This window comes from Phocoena sinus, chromosome 18 (assembly GCF_008692025.1).
Source record: "Phocoena sinus isolate mPhoSin1 chromosome 18, mPhoSin1.pri, whole genome shotgun sequence".
Lineage (NCBI taxonomy): Eukaryota > Metazoa > Chordata > Mammalia > Artiodactyla > Phocoenidae > Phocoena > Phocoena sinus.
Genome location: NC_045780.1, coordinates 12,533,016 through 12,553,574, shown reverse-complemented (window position 1 = coordinate 12,553,574; position 20,559 = coordinate 12,533,016). Strand labels below are relative to the sequence as shown.

The following is a 20,559-nucleotide window of genomic DNA, read 5'->3' as shown; positions in this document are numbered from 1 at the left end:
TTTACATTTTAAGCAGTGTTTGCTGAGAATCTTTCAATGATATTTGCTGATAAATGAATGTGTTTTGGATTGTCTCCATATTTGTTTCCTTGTATTTCAAGTATTTTTACCATAATAGGAAGAGTTAGTATTTATCCAATCATATGTAGCTTTTTGTCTTTTTAATCTTTCAATATTAAGTAAGGAGACTCAAAAGAGGCTTCTAAATATTCTCATTCATTTTAATGATATTTTGTGAAGTACTGGATTGACTATTGTCCAACTTGATTCATGGCATGGTTGGAAGTTCACAGAGGGAGTGGCTAAGGGAGCACTGTCCAGGCAGAAGAAAGAGCAGTTGCAGATGCTGTGAAAAAGGGGGCAGCTCAGAAACCTGTCAGTTAGTCTGCTTGGTTTACCAAAGGATGAGATCTGGGGACCATCACGTGATGAGACTGGAAATGTCAGCGGAGCTGTATCTGAGGATTTCTTTAGGTAGAGTAAGCAGTGAAATGAGACTTAGCCCAGGCTCTTTACCAAACAGAACCCGAGGCAAGGATTAAATGTGAATGCTGTCCTGGGAAGGGTAATGTCAGGGAGTGTGATAGAGGGAAAGTGAAATGAGTCATGGATGGATGGGAGCTAACACAACGTCTTAAGTTATGGAGCTGGCTGTTGCTTCATGAAGAAACAGCCAGTTTCTCAGCCACATGAAACCCCCCCAAATAGGCTATACAGAAAAACTGTGTCTCAAAGCTGTCCATCAGAGGGTGTATGGAGAGGGAGTTCATCTGCTAGCACCCTCCCTTCTCTTGTCTCCCATTGAACAGAGTTCACCTGCAGAATGTTAACTCCCTGGACTTCTGGCTTGCATCATCCGGCACCTTCTGGAGAGCCAGGTTCCGTGCCTCATAGTGTGGTGCTTCATCTGAGTCTAGGAATAGGAAGAGGGACCAGAGACTCCAGGTGTCTGCCTTAGCAGCAGGACTGCGTGAGCCCACATGGAACTCGTCATTGTGGCAGAACAAATGGCCAGTATAGGATGTGCCTTATATAGATGACCTCTTGTGCTCCTCAGCTCTGCTTGTGACCTTCCATTGTATGTGGCTCCCTCATACACTACAGGACTTCCATTGTTGTGAGAACAGGCTGTGCTCACTGCTTCCCCAAGTCAAACAGTCACAGAGCTGCCTTCAAGATGGTGACTAGTTGTGATTTGCAGAGACACTTAAGGCAAGTGGGTTGGTGGAATAAGCTACAGTGGGCTGGTCCTGAGGCTCTAATTGACATTTATGATCTCTCACCTCTATCAGACATTCTGTATTTCCCTACCTACGGCCAACTGTCAGCTGGTCTAAGTTGCTTTCCTGCTGGAGTGACCCAGAACTTCAAGTGGACTGACCCTTTATTTGTCCTGTACTTTTTGCGTTATTGTCGCTGTATTTTCCATTAACCATTATCAGTGGGCATGGCAGTGCTGAGAGAGACCTAGTGAATCCCTTGGGTTTCAGATATTATCCCCTATGACCCCATTTTGTGGAGGGTCAACACCAACTCCTTAATTACATCAATCAGACAGTAAATAATTTCCTTGCCTGTTGAACTATTGGCATGAAAGCCCCAAGTGGTCAGGTAGTCATTAACTTTAAGTTCAGTGAAACTCATTATTCACACAGGCAGAAATGCTCCTTCCCAGGAACTAGGACCTCTAATTGGGTATGACCTTAGATTATAGGGAATAAAAGCACAAATATTTCAAATGGACCCCTGTGTGGTGAGGAGGCTACTTCTACTTCACTTGGTTCTTGGACCCATATATTCTTACTGTTGGAGGCATAATACTATATATCAGCTATTGATTTGGCCAGTATGTCACTTCCTAGAAGACAGCAACCAAACCCTGCAAGATACTAGACCCATAGCTAAGCCTTCAACAGGCTGCTTATCATTCTGTTGGTCTGGCTGCTTTTAGATGGTGGGGTACCTGGTATTATCAGTGAGTCCCCTGGTGACAAGCCCATTTCTGCACCTCCTTTGCTGTAGAAAAGGTCCCGTGTTGGAGTGAACATTGTGTGGAAAACACGTTGAGAGATAAAGTGTTCTGTAAACGCTTTGGTGGTGGTGATGATAAAGGAAAGGCAACCCCACATCCAGAATTTGTATCAGTATTGGTATGGAGTAATAATTACTCTCTCCTCCAATGTGGAAAAGCTCTGATGTCATTGACTTGCCACTAGGTAGGCTGTAGGATGACACCTCAAAGGATGGTGATGTGTTGAGGGTGCAGCTTCAGTCTCTGTTGCTGGCACACTGGCCACTCAAAAGTGGCTATAACCAGATTGGCCATAAGACAAGAAGCCCTTGTTATTAGGCTCATGCATGGTCTTCATCCCTGCTACCCTGGTCACCCCTGGTCTGGTCATGGGCCTATTGCACAAGCACTGGCTGGACAAGGTCAGTCATCCACATCAGACCATCTTCCAGGGTTACTGACAATTGGGGCTATCATGTGACAACTGCCCAATTCCAGCTCCACCAACACAGCATAATGATACATCTGTGAGCCAGTCCTGTCTTTTCTTCCTTTGAGAGTTGGTCAGTGGAAATACATGGGTTGAAGGAGAGGCATTGATATGGTAGAAGTAGGTAGCATGGCAGTCTGGACCAGAAGTTACTGGTACTTTACTCATAGTTTTGGACCTGCTCCAGCCCCATCCCAAATGTGCCACTTCCATCATACATTGGGTTGCTTCTACGTCTGTCCAACAGTACTGCTTGGTGGGTCTGAAAATATGCTGTGCTGTACAGAGGCCACACTTCCTTCTCTGCCCCAGTGACTGATCATAGCAGAAATATTAAGACAGATCTATTCCTGGGAGACAGGGGACTCCTCTCACAGGAGATTTAGCTTGAGAACTTCCCAGTGGCCCTGCCAAAATTTCCTTAGAACTGCACTGCAGTCTAGGACACTTCCATCCACACTTTCATCCTTCTCTCCTTCTGTCAGGATCAGATCTTCATTGCATGTCTATTCGCATCTTGGCATTTGCTTCTCAGAGGACCTGGACTAACACGTGGTGCTTTCTCTGAGTCTGGAAGTGGTAGAGGGGAGTTAGAAGCTCCAGGCCCTGGGTTCAGGAAGAAGATCTCCACAGGCATGTGCTGAGGGGTTGGAAGTGGCCATGGTTGACGAGACAGGGAGGCTGAAAAATCTGGGAGGGTGCATAAGTTTATGTCCAGTAGAGAGGGTTTCAACAACAGATTGAAGCTTGCAACTTTAGCAGATCACCCTGGTGGGAGTAAAGTGAATGGGCTGGAAGGGAGCAAATATAATGACAGGAAGACTGGTTAGGAGGCAGTATTCCAGCCAGGGGATAATGAGTGTGTGAACTACAGCGGTGACAATGAGAATGGAGAGAGGGGGCAGGTAAGACAGAGGGAAATCCATGGGACTCAGTGATATTGAGACTAGACTTTGGGGAAGAGAGAGGAGACAAAGCTGATCTCTTGGTTACTGTTTAGAGCAACTGAGAGGATAAGAAATACAGAAGGAAACCTTTTTTTTTTTTAATAAAGCCTTTCTGGTCACATTGAGTTTGAGGTGTCTGTGGAACATCTATGTGAGGATGGATGAAGAAGGAGTTTGAACAGCACATAACAGATTTTGGGATTCTCAGCCTTGTGGGGAGGCTGTGGGTGTGAAGAGAAGGGGCCCCGTAATGAAGTCTGGGGCTCACCAATGTTTAATGAGAGGATCAACGAAGAGGAGTTGGGGGCAGAAGGTGGAAGTGAGATGCAGCAGGAGAAGTGGGGTCCTGGAGGCCAAGGGAGTACAGAAACTCTGGAAGACAGGGAGTTATCAGTGAAGCTGGGTGCCCTGGAGATGGCCAACCAGGTGAGGACTAAGACATTGCCACCTTGCTGCTGTTGGTGATCTTACCAAGAGGAATTTCACAGCCGAATCCAGGCAGAAGCCAGGCTAGAACCGCTTTGAGAATGAAAGGGAGGATATGGAATTGCACCACTCTTTCAGTGAGTTGAGTGTGAAGGGAGAGAGTGAGAAACTTCTTGCCAAGTGGGTAGGCAGAATTCAAAGAGGACTTCCTTTGTTTTGTTAATTCCTTTTTTGAGATGGGCGACACATGTGTGCAGATTTAGGCTCATGGGAAAGAGCCAGCTGAAAGGGAGAGGTGGAAGTTACAGGAGAGAGAAGGAGTGAGGCAGGGGAAGGCTCAGGTCACAATAGTTTCTGCCTGTTTTATGAGGATTTCTGGATGGAGAGAGAGAGAGAAAAGGGATTTCTTCAGAAAGAGCTCCTCGATGTAAATAAACCGATAACAATGATGTCAGGTACTAGTCCTCAGCTTTCTGTGGATCCCGCACCCCTATGCAGATAATGGCGATGGCTGATGGATAGATTTTTACAGCCTCCACTGAGCTTTCATGAGCTAGTCAGGTTGGATCTGCATAACTCATCCATACAAAACTCCTGCAACAATCTGGTCCTATTGCCATCCCAGTCTCAGTGCAAGCATCTCAAACAATTGAACATTTTATTAGTCAGAGGAAGAGTTTATCCAAGATCTCACTGTACAGAAAGCTTTTGTCTAATCTCCCCTGTGTCACATTTCATTATGACAGATGTGTCTGATTCCAGCTTCTTATTTACATAGCAGGCAGACATATTGTCATTACAGATAATTAGTCTTAAAAGCACCAGCTTTTAAAACACTCAAGTCTTAAGTTTCCCATTCATCCATCAGCACGGTAAGGAAAAATATGCCTCTTCCCACATTAGGTTCTGTGTCTGATTTTATGTCTGCTCAAGCTTTTTATCCTTCTCTTGTTTGCCAGTGGAGGGGAAGCACCGAGGGGCCCAGACGAGGCTATTGTTCCAGTATTCCTAAACTGCTGACATTCTTTTCTGGGAAGATAACTGAATCACCAAATTTGATGAAAGGTCCCTGAACTATCAGGAAACAGATTTTCCATGGAGTCTATGAATATAACTATTAATTTTAAAGTCAAAGATCTTGGATTTTTTCAGCTTGGCTGTTTCTTCACTGAGAAGCATTTAAAAAATAAATTATTGCATATTGACAAAAAATATGATAACATAGGGACCTTTCTGTCGAAGAAACACATTGCAATATGAAAATCTAAGTAATATAAACTTGTCTTGAACATTTTCTAAGAGATTTTACTTAACAAATACACACTGGAGAATCTCAGTCATTCTGATTCAATTGGTCTAGGCTGGGGTCTGAGATCTGCATTTCTAACAAGCTCCACAGACCACCCTTTGGGGGACTCTATTGATTAGTGAGAGAGCTGACTTCTCAACATCAACAACAGAGATGGAGAACAATATTTTCAAAATGCTGGAAAAAAAATTGTCTATCTGGTAATATATATCTAGTTAAAATTGCATTCAAGAATGAGGGCAAAATAAAGACATTTTCAACAAACGAATTTGGAACGTTTATTACCAACTGATCCTCATTAAAGCTTCTAAACAACTTTAGGAAGAAGAAAAGAGAAACTAAAGGTGTGTCTGAGATGCAAGAAGAAATGAGCAAAGGTTAACATATGGTTAAATCTAAAATGTTGAGTCTATGAAAAAAATATTTAATTTTGCATGTAAAAAAAATTAAGTTCGAAATGGAAATGGGGTAAGAGTATCTGGCAAGCAAGTGGTTTTAGTTAAAACTTTCTAAGATCTTTTATTTGTTAGAGGAAGGTGGAGATATTAACTTTAATTTTAAGTTATATATAAATATGAAGTTAAGGGTTAAATAAAATAAAAATGTAGTGAATAACTTTCAGCATTTCAGAAGGAAATTAGGTAACTGTAAAAAATGGAATCAAAAGGCAAAAAGGAAGGGAGAGAAAAAGCATCAAAATAGCAGGACAAATAGAAAACACAAGATAGAACAATAGAAATATTTTCAAGGATATTGCAATAAAAATAGATGTAAATGGTCCAAACTTGCCAGTTAAAAGAGAGTGTCAAATTAGATTAGAAAATAAATCAGGATTCTCAACAGGGGATCAACTCTGCGAGGCTGGGTAGCAGCGGCCATGCCGGGGAGAGCTGCCCCCACTCCCAGTGGCTATGCAGGAACTTCACCCAAGGGACTTGTCACTGGGGGTCCAAGCTGCCACTTTACACATACAGGGAGGTGCCTCAGGTCTGCACATACTTCCAGCAAGGCTCTGCTTCCATGAAGCAGGACCTGCAGCCCCTGGTTGCCTGGAGTGAGGCAGCTGCCATTCAGACCCACATGTCACCCAGCCAGGGCTCTGGCTGGAGCCAACCCACAGAAGCTCTGGGCTCACCTCCCTGCCCTCTGTGGCAGCAGGAATTGTGTCCTATTCAGTAATTTGTAATTCTCAGACATCAAAATAACGAAGTAATTATTCTGAGAAGTTTCAGGTATATTATTCCAATTGAGTTTGTGCATGTATGGTAAAAAATAGTGGAACAAAAACAAACTATCCAATGCTTTGGACACAATCTCTCTATTATATTTTACAAAAATCATTTGGAAAGATAGCCATACCTCTGTATGCCACTCAAAGCTATCTGAAAAAAAAAAGTTAACATAAATACAACAGTTGACATCGATAGCGTGTTTAAGATTAGCAAACAGATTGAACACATGCACAGATGTGTAACCAAACACTATTTAGAGCCAGCCTACCTGGAGTCCACAAGAGCATTATCAAACCCCACAACTCTCCCACATGTAACCTTTAATAATAGGCTGTTTTGATTATCTTTAGACTTTTTGTAAGTATTAAAGACTTACCTATGCAGATTGATGTCTTTAATACTTTAGTTTCTTCATTAAACAGAGTTTAGGGAATAGAGGTTATATTAAAAATTAAACTTCTTCAACTGATAATGAGCAATTATTGGTTTTGGTTTTAGTTTGTTTGACTTTTGCTAAGCTGTTCTCCGGTCATCTCAAGTAGAACTTAAACTTTTATGAAGGTGACAAGTGAGATAATTAATCAATTTAGTTTGGTGTGAATGCTGTGGATTGTCGTTGGAAATGTCAACGTTATTAGTCTAGAAAAAAAAAAGAGAGCTTTATTTTCATCTTGTGGTCCTCTCCTGATAGTTTCCATGAGATTTTGAGATTTTCTTGGAGAGGATGGTTCAGGTGTTTTGGGATTCTCTCACAGGAGTTTGGTGCCTCTCTCCTGTTGTTAGGGCTGACCTAAAAGCCACGATGATTTTGAATGTATTTGAGTGCCATGCCATGAGAGTGGATAAAGGGCATCCTTGTTTGCGGTTAGTTACATCTTTGGTCCTCTTGTAGAATAGTCTGTCCTGGAGACCTACAGCAGCCCCTTATGACCAGCAGTTCCTTGCCAGCTTAAGGATGTTGAGAGGCAGATGGGTTTTGAAGACACAGCAACCTTAAAACTGGCATAGTGACCTTGCCCGCCTGGGATTCTCCCAGGAAGAGGCAATTGTGGGGAAGAAATGGGCAGAGGGGCTTGGCCAATTACTCCTGCTCAACACATCCTTGCTCTTTTTCCCTCCTTCTCAACCTCCACTGCAACATGAACTTCTGAATTGCTTTTCATTCCTATTTATCTTATAGAGCCAAAATAACATAGCTTACATTTCCTTTACCCAAAATCTGAGACTATTTGGAAAGCAGATAAATAGTTTGAGTAGCCTCTGTGGCAATGTGAATAAAATTTAGTGCCTGAGAGATTCCTTTAAATGGAAGTGGAAAATTGTTATTCATTCCTGATCAGTTTTCATTTTCATTTCTTCATTCTCACTTTAATTACTGAGCTTCCTTTCTCTGAAATCAAGTCTCTAAAACAGACCTTAATTATCCATTTTTAACTGCGGGAAGATTTATTATTCAAAGAACAGCTAACAATCCAGAATAGATGTTATTCTGTTCATATTTTAAAGGGTTAGTCAAATATTTCTTCTAATGGAAACATTTTGTACCAAAAGCCTCTAGACAAAAAGGTAGATAGACGAAGAGATAAAGATTTAAAGTAAATCTGTAACAGAGGAAGATGACTAAATCTTTTTTTTTTTTTTTGCGGTACGCGGGCCTCTCACTGCTGTGGCCTGTCCCGTTGCGGAGCACAGGCTCCGGACACGCAGGTTCAGCATCCATGGCTCACGGGCCCAGCCGCTCCATGGCATGTGGGATCCTCCCGGACCGGGGCACGAACCTGTGTCCCCTGCATCGGCAGGCGGACTCTCAACCACTGCGCCACCAGGGAAGCCCGACTAAATCTTTTGAAATCTTTAAGGCATGATCCCCATGGAGTAAATGAATTAAATTAACATAATTAGAATGAAACAATCTTTGCATTCATATAGCATCTTATTTTTCCAAGATCTCTTTTTGCCTTATATCTTATGTAAATAATCCCTCTAAGGTAAGCACTCTTAAGCCTATCTTGTCTTTTTTTTTTTTTTTTTTTTTTTTTTTTGCGGTACGTGGGCCTCTCACTGTACGCGGGCCTCTCACTGTTGCGGCCTCTCCCGTTGCGGAGCACAGGCTCCAGACACGCAGGCCCAGCGGCCATGGCTCACGGGCCCAGCCGCTCCGCGGCATGTGGGATCCTCCCGGACCGGGGCACGAACCCGCGCCCCCTGCACCGGCAGGCGGACTCCCAACCACTGCGCCACCAGGGAAGCCCCTATCTTGTCTTTTAAAGAATCTATCGAAATCTCTTTATGTGCTTCCGTAAAAGGGATTTTCCTTATAAAATTAGCCTTTTTTTAATCTATAGCCTTAAAATGCAGAACTCTATCTACCTTAAGACGTAAAAGGATCATCATTTTCCTTCAGTTCTCTGTAGCCTGGTTTATAAAGTTTGTTTGCCAAAGAAGCTTAGGAAATTATCATTTTTGGAAGCCTTTAAAAGTAGCAGAGCTCTTTATCTCTTGGTCATGGTTTCAGTGTGGTTCTTCTGGAAGGGAAATGTAAGACATAGACACACAGGTGTCTTTGGAAGAGAGATAATGAAAATTAGTTGTAGGGATGTTGTACCAAGTGTTGGTGGTATCCATAAGTGGAAGCATCCCATAGGCAGACAGAAGTCATAACCAGAGCTTGGTAGAGAGGTCAGTACTTACATATGGGACTAATCCATACAGGAATCATAGCTAAAATTGTGAAAGTAAAATATCTATTAAAGAGATGAGAATCCAGGGTATATCTAGGGTGAAGGAGGAAGAGGAGGGAGGAATCCAAATGAGAGTCTGAAGGGTGTGCTTGAAAAGACAGGAGAAAACAAGGGCGTTGTGGTGTCCTGAAAGAAGACAATGGGGAGGAGAGCATTTCAAGAGCTGGGATAGATCATCTATGTCAAATAGAAATTAAAGTAAGGCTATTGCATTTGGTATCTCAATTTTTTTTTTTTTTTTTTTTTTTGGTTAGATGATCTCGAGGGAACTGGGATAACAGTGGAAAGCGTGAAGGATGAAGCTGAAAGGGGCTGTGGAGAAATGCCTTAATAACAAAACAGAGGACATACCAGTCAGTATATTGCCCACTGGAACAGTTGGGTGAGAAAGTTTAGAAATACTGATGTTAGCTAGCAGGGAACTAAGGTCAAGTGACTCAGGGTGGGGGCATCTCTGCATAACTGTAGATAGACTGGAAGACCCCAATAAAGAGGGAAAGATGAATATAATATTATAAGGACTCAAAGAAGAGGCTGGAAGGAATGGAATCCTTCTAAGTAAACCTTAGAAATGAGAACCTTAGAAGTGAAGAAACTTCATTTCTTTGTTAGAACCTTAGGAATGAAAGACCTCACAGGTGGTGGATTGGCTCTCTCATTATAGTAGAGGAGGAAATAATTCTAGCAGGAAGATATTTTATTAGGAGGTGGGGAATGGGGATAGGGAAAACAATGAAGAAGAGGTGACATTTGGGTCATGCCTCTTCAGTAACATCACATGTCTAGCTATTTCACAACCAATAATCATCAGTGATTTGCTTATCAGTGAGTAATAATATACTGCTAACTCTTCATTATCAAGACCTTTCTCCACAGCCCTTTCTGACTTCCTTCTTTGACACTCTGTTACATTAATTACCTCAAGATTAGCTGTCATCTATTAGGTAGCCAAAGATCGTAGAAAGAGCATTCAAGGAAAGGAAATAGTATTCACTAAAACAGAGTCGTTAAAATGCAGCAAATAGGTCAGTATGGCTGAAGTATAGGATATTGTGTTGGATGAATGGTTAGAAGTGAGTACAGAAAAGTAATCTGAGAGCTCAATTAGGAAGAGGAAGGCCATACTAAAGAGCTTGGATGTGATTCTCAGAGGGGAACTCATGTAGATTTCCCTCCTCTGGGTACAGTGTATCATATTGATTGTGCTGATGCTACCTGACAAGGTAGGGTTCTTCAGGTGCTTGGAATGGGAATTGTGTGGGGGAGGGGAGTTTTTCACTGTGGTGGGGGCTAGAGGTGAGGCAAGGACTTCTCAGCAGATGAGAACCTCTCTCTACCTCAAGGCTATTAGGCTTGTTTTCCAGGGAAATCTTACTCTTTGGAACCACATGGACCATGAGGTTTATCACATGGTTGCTGTAGCCAAATTCATACCAACAAATAAGCTTAACAAAAGGTTCACTGAGGGCAATGCCAGGCCCTGCATCAAGGTGGAGAAGTGAGTGACTCTGTTAAAGTCACAGGAAAGCGTCTAGTCCTCAGTGTTGCCCAGGATGCTCTTCAGGAGCCCTCTGACACCTGCTCCACCACATTTTTGATGTCGAATTTAGCAGCTCTCTCTAGATGGCAGGTCAGATCTAGAACACACTCTTGGCAGTGCCTTTGGTTGCAAGGATGATGCTCTGGACAGCACCATGACCCTCACACCATGGTTTGCCAGAGGGGCCACCATCAGTCTCTGGGTAGCGTTGATGGCATGGACTGTGATGGTGAGTCCTCCGCGATGTGAAAGTTTCATGGATAACCTTGGGCAGGAGAGCCACTGTGGTTGGTGGTTCAGAGGGCATCACTGATGATCTTGAGAGAGCTCTCAGGTTTCTCATGGTTCACTCCCATTGCATGCACATGGGGAATCAGCCGAAGGGGCAAAGATGAAGACTTACCTTCAAGTAAACCTCAGCCTTCTCAAAGACACAGGGAACTCCACATCAACATCACCCCATTTGATGCTGGTGGGGATGAGGCCTAAAAGAGATTTTAACTTAGTTTGCATGGCACATAACTAATGTGTTCCATGAAGTTACTCACAGTGATGAGGTGACGGGTGAGGTGGAGAGTTTGCCTAGAGGAGCAGGTGTAGAGTTGGGCTGAGGCACAGGAGTCCAGGGTTATCACTTGGGAAACATTCTTGCATAGTTCAAGGACCTAATAGGCAGCTCAAGTTCACATCAGGATAGTCCTGTGGAAACTCTGAGAGCACCAGCCAGGACCAGGTCACCATTCCAACTCTACAGACGTGCAGCCCCTTCTTCTGTCTGGTTCCATTCCTCACCAAACCTGCCCAGCCCCGACCAAAATGTCTGACTTGATACTAACGGGGTTCACTGCCTCCCTCTTTTTTTTTCTTTCTTTTTTTGTAGAGACTGGGCTGTATCTCTGCAAATTCCTGCCATTTAATTCAGTTCCATGCACTAAAAATCCACAAGAGTTTAAGGGAACAGTTGGAAGAACAACTTGCTTGTGCCTTATGCACTTGGAATTGTAGCTATATGCCTTGATCTTTCCTGGTTACTGCTTAGCTGAGAAGAAACAATTCTCAATAGTGACCTGATTATTATTTAGCTAAGTCCAGTGATATTCCTGAGAATTTAAAGGAGCATAAATGATGGAGGTGACAGCCCTCTCTATGGGCTCTCTTACAATATAGAGATCACTTATAATGAAATTCTAACCAGTAGATTATAGTTCCTCCTATAGGGGATGAAGAAATAAAGATTTATGCCTAGGCTTTAACATTTAAACTAGTATGAGTTTCCATACTATCCTTCTGTTTTAAGTTTAAAAAACTTAATATGACATTTTCTTAGTTTTGAAATCAGACTCTGATTCTCAAGGAGCTTTGTTTGTTGCAGAAAGATTTATACTTTATATCCTAAATTGGGTGAGAAGTGATGCAGAAAGAAAACATTCCCCCATCTAGTCATTAAAATATTTAATCTTGGGCTTAATCCTTGTAAACAAGTTTCCCAGGACAACACTTAAATGCTACCCGAAGCTTAGATAAAACAAAATATGATTTTGATTAAATGTAATACATCAGCAAAATGTCAGTTTGTGATATTTTTAAGTGAGATAGGAAATGCATGATGGCTGATAAATTGCCTCTTATTAAAAGAAAACAAGAGAACTAAGTTTTTTCTAAGTATTTATTTCTGAATTTGTATACGTTTGATATACTTGTCAACTTAAAAAAATGCACAATGTAAAAGCTGTGAGTCGAGTTTATTCAGTGTCTTTACTGAGGACTATAGCCCAGGAGATAGCCTCTCAGATAGCTCGGAGAAATTGTTCCAACAGGTAAGAGGGGAGGTCAGTATATATGTGAGTTTGGCAGAGGGTGCAAGCAACCAAGCACACATCCCAGTAGAAGTTTGTTGCTAGTCATGAAAAACAGACACCTTAGTTAATGGTTTTAGGGCACCTTAGATAATGGTTTTAGGGCTTTTCTAAGTATGGGAAGATGCATGAGTTTGGGTTCATAAAACTTTCTCCTGAAAATTTCACACTGTCTAAAGGCCTGTTCTGCCAGTTTTCCCAGAGCACAGAGTGTCTCATTCCTGATGTCCACCCTGAACTCCTTTCAAGGTGTATTAAAGGTCAGCAACTTCAGTGGTTAATGAATCAACCCTTGTAGAGCTGGATGGCTGGAGACATTCTTCAGTTGGCACACTTATCAGCCATACTTATGTTTTCTGATTTATTAAATGGGAAATTTAAGCAGCTTCATAGAATGAAACAAACTATAAACCAATTAAGCTTCACTAATAGGCAAAATTCCCTTTTGCATTTTTCTAATAGCCCTTCTTTGGGTTTCATGGCCATGTGGCTCTACCACTCTCCCCATCCCACCAGCCTTCATTTATTGAAGATTTTGGCACCTGACTCAGGAGTCGTGACTTCCAGATCTCTTGCCATAGTTAATAGACAGCATTCACATCTGGTGAGTAATCCATCAAGCTTCAACTTCACCTCCTTAACTTACAAAACCTGGACTTCCATTCTCCATGAGCAACCCATCCTCAACCTCATTCTCAACAAGAACAGCTTCATTTCTGAAGCTGGAAACCAATACAAAAATAATCTCTGCCCACAGCTCCTTAGTGGTCCAGCTTTCATCCACCGTGCCCCACTGAGTTCTTCAGTCCCTCAAGCTCCTCTTCGCCTCATCGTTTCCCTCCCTTCCCTGACTACAAGTCTCTTTCCAACTATTTCCTCCAATGGATCAGCCTTCCAAGTCTTGACCTCAGCTAAACGGAGAATTGGTCTTTTCTGCCCCTATCCCTAGGTACTGAATGTTACTGGAGGAAAACACAGATTGTTGTTACTATATGTTTTTGGTCCCCAAATCTCAGTGAGACCCTCAAAGCAATCCTTTCGTGCTTCTCTAGGGAGCAGTCTCTTGCTTTCCTCCCAGGGATTATTCACTTTTCCTTAAGTCCCAAGCTCCCTGCTGCCATCTTCATTCTCAGCGGGTGACATTGCACCATGTTTCACAGTGAAAAGATGAAGCTTTCAGGCACGAACATCTCCACTCCTGTTCCTCAAAGTCCATGTTTTTCCCCACTACACCTCTTGGCTGACACATACAGTAAGATCTCAACTAGACGTAAGGGGATTATGCTAAACTGAAGCAGAACCAGGATCATTATGTCAGGATATTGGCAAACACCATTTAATGGTTACTTTTGTTTGATTTTATAGCAACAAGCCTTCCATCTCACAGATAATGAGAAATAGCCCTGTACTAAGCACAATAAACCCAATATATTATCAAAATATCTTATTTATATTTCATAGGTGCTCATTGAATGAGTGAATTAGGTAAATGAATGAATAAATGTGGTAAGCAATGCCTGGAGTGAATTAATAAATGAAGAAGTACAAGAAGTTTAGGAAAAGCTTTCAGCCCAGGAACTTATAATCTAGTTTAGAAACAGCTGAACAAGGTGTGGTATAATAAAGTTTTGGACTGTGTGGAATAGAAAATTAGAGATAAGCTAAAATATAAGAAGGTGTTAATTATTTAGGCAGGGTAGTTCAGACAAAATGTTTTTGATTTGTTTTCTGTTTTCATTTTTTAAGACAAGAGAGATCACAATGTCCAAGCATTGGACATTCTAGGTTCTCAATATATCTCAGGAAAGAAAAGTGGAATAATTATTCTTCATATTGCTAGAAGATAGGAGTATTAGACCATGAGATTTAAGGCAATGTAGAAAGAAAAAGGGAATCCCTTCTAGGCAGTAGGGCCAAAGGAAAACCATAAATAAAGGCAAAGGGGGAGGGGCAGTGAAAATTGTGTCTGGGGAATGACAAGAAGACCAGTTTAACTGGAACATTAAATGTGATATGTAGGGTGTGTGTGTGTGTGTGTGTGTGTGTGTGTGTGTGTGTAGGGTGTGGTGTTTGCAAAAGCTGGGCACAGAAATTTCAACTTAGGGACTAGTATGTTAGAAATTTATTAGTACTATTGGGAGCCACTTTAAAGTAAATCCTATATCGGTACACTAATATTGGAAGAAAATCCCTTTTGCTTATGATTTTATGCCAGGAGCTTGCAAGAATGTCATTTAGTCATGTTCAATTGTCACTGAAGAGTCAGTGTCTTTAATAATTATTCAACAAACTTGCAGATTGTCTTCCAGATGCAATCTGATGCTCTAGATGTTTGGGGAGATATAAAGCTGTATTTTAAAATCTCATGGTGGAGGAGTGAAGGAATGCATAAGCAGTTTGTAATGAGTGAACACCTGGTTTATGAATATTTCATGCTTATATGTGATCACCACCAGGGGGCGAATTCCCTCCCGCTTGTAAAACTAGCGGTCAGAGGGAAGGAAAAAGTGCTTTCACCAGAGCCCATGAAAAGAAAAATCCCTGATCTGTCTTCCAGAGTCACAGAAGGTAGTAAATGTCTCTCTTTTTGCCAGTGGTAGGTTTAAATAGGTTTCTAACATTAATTGTATTGCCCCATGGAAAAAGTGCCATGAATAATGGTTAGGTTTTGCAGGGTGATTCCAAAGACATGTTTAATATTTCATGTAGTTAGAAAAAAACAAGGCCAATATATGTAATAAATATTATTTATATTTTTTATGGAAAAAATTTCCCAAGTACAAACTTCCAGAACTCAGTCCATTTACATCAGTGACTGCCTGTTACTTTAAGGCATAATGCCGAATGAATAGAGGTATGTATTCACACTTAACACTTTCCCGTCTTCTGAAATGTAGAACTACTTATTAAAGAAACAATAAGGATTTACCAATACAGTTCAAGACAACCGATTTTCCCTTGTATGAAAGAACAAATGTTCAGTTTTATTTTTGCAGGTGGATAAAAAGAGACCAGCCTCTCCTTTACCACAAGCCCCAAGCATTTGATCACCATTGTCTGGGAATAAATTATAAAAGTTTCAAGTCAGGTTAAAAATGAGCTGTGCTGTGCTTATCAAACAGCGTCAGGCTCTGCAAATAGCCTCTGTGCTGCCAACACAAAGGCACATTTATTGCACATTAATTTTTTCAGCCTGATTTGCTCCAAAGCTATCACAGGTAGAAATTCCTGTCATTAACACTATCCTCAACTGGCAGAGACAGACGCTACAAACAAGGTCCTTTACTCATTTTGTAGCAAAACCCTGACGTTACAGCCAAATGTGATCAAGGTCCGTGGCCCTCTGTCCCCAAGACCCAGCCTGTTTTAGATTTCAGGATCAGTTTGGTGCCTGCTACTTCCTCTGCTAAAAGGCAGTTGAGGTTATAAGCCACTAATGAGCATTTTGTTCCCAGTTAAGCCAATAGAAGAAACACAGTTCTCAACTAGCAAACATTTAAGACAAAATTTTTCCTTCAGTGTATATTAGTAGGAAGCATTATCCATGCAAAACCCTATTCCTATAAAGGGGGACTAATTTACTACCAAGAATGACTCATCATCCAATTTGGGTTTCTAGATGAGGGATTATAAATTTGAAGGCAGGCAGGACCCTCAAGGGGTCGAATGGCCTCCTGAAGTTATATCAGTGTTGCATTAAAGTTCATTTTTGTGGAAGAGGGACCAGAGTTTCCTCAGATTTTCAGGTTGGTGACTCCAAAAAACTTAACAATCACTGATCTAGATCCCCTGTTTCTCTTCTTTTTGTTTTTCTTATTGATTTTACATCTGATTAAGTGTATCGACCCTAGGATTAGAAACTCAGGAACTGAAAGCCTGATTTTTCTTTTTTTAACCACTTAAGGTTATGTGATTGTGGCAAGTTTCTTCATTTCTTTATCACACAGCTTCTTCACTTGTTCACTGGGGTGATAGCTAATTGCAGCCCACAGAGCAGGCAGATGTTACATGAGATATCGAAGGGGTTCTAAAATCAAGAGTGTGTCAGAATCACCTGGGAGGGCTTATTAAAACAGAGATTACTGGGTCCCACTCTCAAAGTTTCTGATTCAGTAGGTCAAGGATGGGACCTGAGGATTTGCGTGTCTAACAGGTTCCAAGTTGATGCTGATGCTGTTGGTCAAAGGACCACAATTTGAGAACCAGAGCTTCCATCCTGAAACACCCATGGAAACCTGGGTCTCGTGGTTTATTTGCCTGTTTCTTTGCCCATCACCTTGCTCACCAGGGTAACTCCTATTGCTTTGTTTTTTGTGTGACCCTTCATCTCAGCATCTAGAATCTAAATTTCCAGCTCAGCCTTTCAAAGCTGGCATGCCTGCTGGGTTCCGTCTGACTCTAGTAGTTAGGAAAGGGTTGGGTTTTCACAATTTTAATGGAACACTGTCTAGTAGGAATATAATGCATGACACATATAAAATTGTAATTTTCTAGTAGCCATATTAAAAAAAAGAAACAGGTAAAACCAATTTTAGCAGTGTTTTTCATTTGATCTAATATATCATCATATGATAGGATATTATCATATTAACAAGTAATCAATGTAAGAAATTATTAATGAGATGTTTTACATTTTTTTGGTACTAAGTCTTAGATATCTGGTGTGTATTGTACATTTCCAGCACATCTCAATTCAGACCAGCCCATTTCAGGGGCTTGTGGCCACTCAGTGTATGGCACAGTTTTAGAGTATTTGTGAGGGGGAGAGAACTGGAGAGTCCTTCGTGTGTTCTCAGAATGAAAAACTCCCCAGAGAGTACTGGGTTCTTTATGCTACAGATTCTTCTGTCACAAGAGCGACACGACCTCTCAAAAGGCCAGGTGTCCTTGTGTGAGAAATTGGAAGGCTTGGGTCTGGGATATTTTTATAGAAAGTCGCACGTTTCACCAGGAAGAAAGAAACATCCTTAGATACATGTTATGGCGCCCCTAAAATATTTGCATTTCCAAAATTAGGCTCTTCTCCCTTGAAAGAGCATGTCCATTGATTCTGGTCTTCCAGTCAAGTCCAGGAGTGGTGAAGTAGCTGCTTTTATTTCTTCCTGGAAGGGAAGCTGGGAGACCATTTGGAATAGAAACCTCCAGGCAAATTATCACATGAGTAAATTAGAGTCACCGGCTTCCAATTCAGCTTCCCCCCGGATGGCGATGGCAACCTGTAGCAGTCAAACCTAGGAAGTCAGTGCCTGGGGTGAGAAAGCCCACCCACCCCAGAGAATTTCCACAGTGGACGTGGTTGAGTACTTCACTAATTAAAGTGCTCAGTCGAAATTCACGTTTTCTATTCAGACAACACTGAAACTCCTTCAGCCAATTATTCTCATTTCTGCTCAAGTGGTCCTTAACCCACAAAACATTACCTCTCTAAACATCTCGAGTTGAAGATCATTTTCATTTTGTCTCTGCCCAGCCAAGTTTTTAAGATTCGTAACAGAATAGTTGTACTTTCAAAGTTTTTCAGTCTTGCTGTAATCTTTATTTTATAATGTGACTTTCAGATATATAATTCAGGGATGATATTGACTATATTTCAATGTTTTGGATTTGCTATGGAATCACTGAAGTTGTGCTGTTAGTTTGAGAATAAGACATGATGTGCGATGAGTCTCTGACTAGCACGCTACCCTGAGTACACAGATGGTGATGAATTTGGTGTGGTACCTTTAATAAATGTGCCTAGATAGGAACCTACAACATGGAATATTCATGACTTATTTTCCTGAGTAGCCAAGTCTCACCTACTCTGATCTGCTTTGTTTTCTTGACACTTCAAGCCATCATCCTCGCTGCCCATCAGTGCCCTTGTCTTGCCCTTTCACTCCATTACCCCATCCTGTCTCTTCTGAATTCCAGTCTTGCTTCCCTCCTGAATATAATTTTGTCTTTTTCCTTGACCTGCATTCACAGATAACTCTTGGGATAAAACTCAATCTAATTCTACCTTGTTTGCTTAATATTATCAATTCTCTTTTGGTAAATTATCTTTAAGCTAATTGTATTTTTCATTGTTTTATTTTCCATTTTGCTTTTTAAGCAGAAAGAAGAGGCAATAATAGTTGCAGGAACTTCTAAAAGTATAATTTATGTCATAAACTAAGATGAGGGTTGGGGGCAATAACTCTTCATGTTAACATCAGCTTTTGAGGATGGGCTGAGAGTCTTTTTAAAATCCCTAAGCCTACCTTCTTACGGTTTAGAAAAAGCCCATGCTCAAATTCTCAGCTTTAACTTCAGGAGAGCAGTGAGCCCAGTCCCAATGACAGCTCAGGAGAATTGCCAGAGCATTAATATCACCGTGTAGAATGAATCAGGTACAAAACGAGGAACATTACTCTGTGGTTTTGAACCTATAAAACAACCTGGCTTTCTACAAGTTGTATAAACCGTGCATAATACAGAAGGAGAAAAATGTGGGTGGAAAGTTCTGCCTTGGAAAGGGCTTCTTAGCATAAAAACATAAAATTTAACCCAAGAAAATCCTTAAAAATCATTGACCATGAAACCCACAGAGGAAGGTTCAACTAAGAATCCATAACTGTTATTAGAATTTGAAATATGCCAGATGGGCTTCATAAAGACTAAAAATTGACTAATTTCCACAAAGCAGGACTTCAATTCATTTAGCTTAGTATGTAAGTCTTTGTAATAAAAAATATTTATTTTCCCCTTACTGGATGCCAACCGTGGAGCTGAGTTCTGTATATACAAAGGTGCATAAGACATAGTCCTGAGAGGGAGGAACACAGACACAGGAGCAACCGATGACACTTACAGGGTGATGAGGGCCTTGAGAAGCATAGGAAGGAGCAACAGACTTTACTTGGAGTCAAAGAGGAAGTGACATTTAAGCGAAATTTTGGAAGATAAACAACAGTTCCTCAGGTATACAAAGTAGATGAGCAGTGTTCCAAGCAAAGAGAACAGAGGCACAGAAACACAAAAGAGCTCCTTAAAGAACTGCAGTAGTTTGGAAGTAGCAAGAGTGCAGAGTACATGTGGAGTAGGGTGGAAGCAGAGTAGAAGGGGTGGATGGAAAGGAACCAGGTCGTGAAGGGCCTTGTTCTTGCAGAGGAATCTAAACTCGATCCCTCAGATAGTGGGATTCACCAATCAGGGGAGGGATACTCCTAGACACATTTTAGCAATGTCACTAAGAGTAGGCTGGATTGGAGAAGAGCAAGACCGAAGGCATGGGAACTAATAGTCCAGGATAGAGAAAACAGGGGCATGAATTAGGTAGTAGAAGTGGCAGGAAAGAAAAGAAAATATTAGGAAGGTTTTTAAGAAGTGAACTGACCACTTGGTGATTGATTAGGTGTAGAATATGAGAAAGAAGGAATCTAGAATTGCATTTTCATCTACTTCCTTGATGTGATTCTGCATCCCTGTTTCTTCCAATCCTTTGTTAGTTTATTCAGTTAACATGTATTGAGGGCCTATTATGTGCCAGGTGTCATAGTAAACACTGAAGATACAAATTCTATTATTTGACAAATATTTCATAGACACCTGCTCTCTGTGAGGCATTGTTCTAGACTCTCCGAATCCAGCAGTGGAGGAAACAGACAAGACATGTTGAAATAAGCAGAAAATCCAAACAAACAAAAAACAAATAGAGGAATAAAAGGTTTCTCTTTATTAACTTGATGGGGAGCAAGGAAGACAGCCTCTAAAGCAGCTGCTTCAAAGTGATGGAGAAAAGGAGTCAGTCTGAGAGCAGGTAATGGAAATTCTGGCAACAGAAACCAGAGCAGTTTCAAGCATTCTGGGCTTCAACTTTTAGCAAAACAGAATATTGGTGATGCGGGTAGTCACAAGCAAGAACAAAAGGACCCCAGCAGTTTCCCTGGGAAAGGTGCAAGGGGTTATTTCTTGGGGACTCAACATTAGAGCCAGGTAGAATGGAAAATTATGAGACCAGGGAAATTGAAGACAGTTCAGAAAAAT

General features: G+C 41.3%; 1 pseudogene; it reads right to left on the bottom strand.

The window, feature by feature from the left end:
* Positions 1–812: 812 nt before the first annotated feature.
* On the bottom strand, positions 813–18,406 carry LOC116743310 (annotated as a pseudogene).
* Positions 18,407–20,559: the final 2,153 nt, after the last annotated feature.